General features: G+C 42.5%; 1 protein-coding gene across 1 annotated transcript in view; it reads right to left on the reverse strand.

The window, feature by feature from the left end:
* Nucleotides 1-5,000, reverse strand: part of LPP (LIM domain containing preferred translocation partner in lipoma) — a gene marked incomplete at its 3' end in the record, with an annotated part of 145,524 nt that overhangs the window by 5,794 nt on the left and 134,730 nt on the right. The gene's annotated exons all lie outside the window — the stretch shown is intronic.

Genomic DNA, 5,000 nt, shown 5'->3' on the forward strand with positions numbered 1-5,000 from the left:
CCTTCCTTCTTCTTCTCCTTCCTCCCTCCCTCCTTTCCTTCCTTCCTCCCTCCCTCGTCCCTTCCTTCCTTCCTTCTTTTCTCTTTTTTTCCTTTCTTTCTCTTCTCCTCGCTCCCTCCCTCCCTTCCTTCCTGACACACACTTTCATGATTTATTGGGTTTTAAAGTTTTGTGTATGTTGTCTGTTGTGTGAAATCTGCAATGGGGTAACAGACTTCTCAATACATTGCAGAGAAATAGGGAATATTTATTCATTAATTTATATTCAGTATTTATATTGTTCAGAGTGTTTACAATTAAATATTATTAAAACAGAATATGATTTCATTTACAAAGTAAATAAATCATTACAACTATTATTATTATTTTTTTAAAAAATGAATGTTTACATGTTAATTGTTTTAGAATCTTGTTGAATGCAGCCCATTGTCACTTTTTCACGAAACGGGTGCCCATATAAATTTGATGAGTAAATAAATAAATAAAAACTTTAGTTTGGATGCATTTTATGAGTCATGAGCGCACTAATAAAAGCCTGTGAAATCTGTACCAAATGTTCTGGCTTTAAAGAGCTTTAGTGATTAATTTTTCCTTGCCCAGCCAGGAGCCAAAATCAAAATGCTTGCTGAATTTGAAATTCCGGCCCCCTCCCCAGAAACTCAGATCCTTTTCAACAGAGCATCCAAATAATAAGCCATCGCTGGGCGGCTATTTTGCAGCTTGACAGGTTGAGATCGCTTTTATGCAGAGCTCTTCCATCCATCCTGTATCTCTTGCGCAAAAATCCACTTTTCCTTCCTTCCTTCCTTCCTTCCTTCCTTCCTTCCTTCCTTCCTTCCTTCCCTTCGTACTCTCATCTTTCCTCCCTTCCCTTCCTCCCGCCTCACATCCTTCCTATTCTCACCTTCCTTCCTTCCTTCCTTCCTTCCTTCCTTCCTTCCTTCCTTCCTTCCTTCCTTCCTTTCTTCTTTCCTTCCTTCCTTCCTTCCTTCTTTCCTTCCTTCTTTCCTTCCTTCCTTCCTTCCTTCCTTCCTTCCCTTCGTACTCTCATCTTTCCTCCCTTCCCTTCCTCTCTCCTCACATCCTTCCTATTCTCATCTTCCTTCCTTCCTTCCTTCCTTCCTTCCTTCCTTCCTTCCTTCCTTCCTTCCTTCCTTCCTTCCTTCCTTCCTTCCTTCCTTCCTTCCTTCCTTCCTTCCTTCCTTCTCTCCTCAATTTAAAACCACAATGGAACCAGAATTTCCACTGCTGAGGAAGACAGTTGATAAGTGAGACACACCCAATTTTACATTTTCTGCCACAACTGTTAAGTGAATCACTGCACTTGCTAAGCGAATTGCGCCGTCCTTAAGCGAATCCGGCTTCCTCCAGTGACTCTGCTTGTCAGAAGCCAGCTAGGAAGTTTGTTCACGACAATCGTGCGACAATACAGGATGCTGCAACCGTTGCAAGGACATGCTGGTTTGCAGCTGCACTGGAATTTTGATCATGTGAGCGCAGGGACGCTGCGACCGTCGTAAATGTGAGGACCGGTCATAAGCCACCTTTTCTTAGTGCCAATATATGGGATGACTGTAACCTACTCAACTGATGACCACAATTGAGCCCAAAATTTCCGTTGCTAAGCGAGACAGTTTTTAAGTAAGTCGTTCCCCCTTTTACGACCTTTCTTGCCACAGCTGTTAAGTGAATCACTGAAAAAGGGGATCATGTGACCGTGGGACTCTGCAACCGTCAGAAGTACATGCCAGTTGCCAAGCGCCCGAATTTGGATCGCGTGACCCAGGGGGACGCTGCAACGGTCGTTAAGTGTGACAAACGGTCCTAAGTCAGTTTTTCAGTGCCATTGTAACTCCAAACGGTCCCTAAGCAAACTTTCTGAATATTTTAGGCTGTTCTCTCGCGGATGCTGGCCTGACACGGTTCCTGGGTGGGCTTTGCAGGCCAAGCAGTATATAAATATATTTAAACCCCACACACACACCTTTCTCTCAGTCAAAGATCAGGAGGGGAAGGCACTTGAAATGTTCGCTGCTTTTTGTGCGTGTGTGTGTGTGTGTCTGTGTGTGTGTGTGAATTTGCTGATAACACAAAAACCCTGTGTGCCTTTGTTAATGATTGCTCAAAGTCACCCAGAGAGTTTCTGACAGTGTCCTAGATTTCTAAAGACCCAGATCAGAAAAACGAGAAAGGACAAAAGATCTCTTAAAAACAGGAAAAAAATCCCATTTTTCCCCCCCATTGAGCATCAGGCCTCCCAATTTTGGGTATACAGGAAGTCCTCGATTTACGGCCCCCGATTGGGAATTTCTGAACTTCCATTGTCCTGCCAAGCAATGGCTAAAGTGAGTTTTGTCCCCATTTAGGACCTTTCGGTCACTAAGTGAATCACTGCAGTCGCTAACCGAATCACAGCATCTTCAAGGCTCGCGTGATCAAAACCGGGATGCTTGGCAAACGTATTCGGTTTGATGACGGTTACGTGGTCCAAAATTTCCACTGCTAAGGAAGGCAGCTGTTCAGTGGGTTTTGCCCCGCTTGACGACATGTCTGGCCACGGTTGTTAAGTGCGACAGCAGTCGTTAAATGAATCACATGGTCGTTAAGCAAACCCAGTTTTCCCCATTGACTTTGCTTGTCAGAAGGTCACAAAAGAGGATTACTTGGCCCCGGGAGACAAAGGAATTGCCATAAATATGAACCCCTTGCCAAGTGTTTGAATTTTGATCATTTGACCCTGGGTCATCAAGTGTGAAAAATGGTTATAAGTCACTTTTTTGCAGTGCCGTCATTAGCTTCGGATGGTCACTAAATGAACTGTCGTAAATAGAGGACTGCCTGTATATGCTGGTTGCCAAATGCCCAAATTTTACTACTAATAATAATAAAGTTGGAAGGGACCTTGGATGTCATCTAGTCCAACCCCCTGCTCAGGGAGGAAACCCTATACCAAATCATCATCATCATCATCATCATCATCATCATCATCATCATCATCATCATCATCATTATTATTATTATTATTATTATTATTATTATTATTATTATATTTTGGAAGGGACCTTGGAGGTCATCTAGTCCAACCCCCTGTTCAGGCAGGAAACCCTATACCAAATAATAATAAAAACTGGAAGTTTTTAAGAAGAGGTTGGACAGCCATTTGTCTGAAATGGTGCAGGGTTTCCTGTCCCAAATGGCTGCATTAACAGAGGGATAGAATCAAGAATAATAATAATGATGATGATGATAATGATGGAAGGGACCTTGGAGGTCATCTAGTCCAACCCTCTGCTCAGGCAGGAAACCTTATACCATTTCAGATAAATGGCTGAAATTTTGATCAAGTGAAGATGCTACAACAGTCGTAAGTGTGAGGTCTGGTCAGTAAGTCCATTTTTTTTTCAGTGCCCGTTGTAACTTTGAATGGTAGCTAAATGAGTCGTTGTTAAGTTGAGGACTAATTGCACCATTTCTACCAGCTCCTGACTTGGAGGTGACCTGATTAAGCCTCAGAAAGACACAATTGTTGCGTTTGTGTGATGTGCTGGGCTGGCAAAGGCACCACACAAAAAAAAGCTCTCCCTAAGGGCTGATTTGATCAAAGTAAAGGCCCATTAACAACAAAGCTGACCCAAACCAGGATTGACCTGGTTGTGTGAATGTAGTTACTTGGGGTTTAATCGGTCTGCACACGGGCAAAGTTCAGCCAAACACAATATAGGAAGTCCTTGTTTTACAACCATTCATTTAGCAACTGTTTGAAGTTACAACAGCACTGAAAAAACTGACTTACAACCAATCCTCACACTTACGACCATGGCAGCATTCCCACAGTCCGGTGATCAAAATTTTAGTGCTTCGCAATGGTTAGCAACAGATATTTGAAGTTTGATATCTGAAATAGTAGAGTTTCCTGCCTGAGCAGAGGGTTGGACTAGAAGACCTCCAAGGTCCCTTCTGACTATTGTGTTGTGTTGTATTGTATTGTATTGTATTGTATTGTATTGTATTGTATTGTATTGTATTGTATTGTATTATTCTATTCTATTCTATTCTGCTCTACTTCTATTCTGTTCTGTTCTATTCTATTCTATTCTATTCTATTCTATTCTATTCTATTCTATTCTATTCTATTCTATTCTATTCTGCTCTACTTCTATTCTGTTCTGTTCTATTCTATTCTATTCTATTCTATTCTATTCTATTCTATTCTATTCTATTCTGATATATGTAAATATATTTTGTTGCAATTGTGAAAACGGGGATGGAAATAAAAAAGGAGGAAAGGCAGAAAGAACCAAATAATCTTTCCTAATCCTGCTTGCCTTTTCCGATGTAATCATTTGGGCCAATTTATACTCATGAATTATGATAATGCCCTGAAGCTTTCCAGCTCAGTTAATTAGGTCCCTCCATTCAAAAAAAAATCTCTGCGCTCAACAGATTTTTTTTTAATGCGTTCCAGTGCAGTTGACCTAATGCTCAGATGCGCAAACCTGGCCAGGGACGCTGAATTTCTCTGCAGAAATTGTCTGACATCAACTGCGGTCAAAATAGCTTGCTGGCATGGGACGGGCACTTCTTGCCCAGTCCAAACCGCAGGGATGTCCAAACTCGGCCTCTTTTAAGAGCCGCGGACTGCAACTCCCAGAATTCTCCAGTCAGCCTAGCTTACTCTCTTATGATCCCTTCCTCTGCCATCACTTTAGGACAGGGGTCTTCAAACTTGGCCCTTTTCTGACTTGTGGACTTCAACTCCCAGAATTCCTCAGCCAGCCATGCCTGGATTGTCGTCCTTTTCCTCCTCGTAAAGCGGAGAGACTGCAGAGGAAGGGGGTTACAAGAGAGTACACCAATGCTTGCTGGAGAATTCTGGGAGTTGAAGTCCACAAGTCATCAAAGGGCCACGTTTGAAGGCCCCTGCTTTAGGAGTCAGAGAAAGAAAGAAAAAACACCCAGGCATGGCTGGCTGAGGAATTCTGGGAGCTGAAGTCCACAAG

Source organism: Vipera berus (genome assembly GCF_964194415.1).
Source record: "Vipera berus genome assembly, chromosome: 5".
Lineage (NCBI taxonomy): Eukaryota > Metazoa > Chordata > Lepidosauria > Squamata > Viperidae > Vipera > Vipera berus.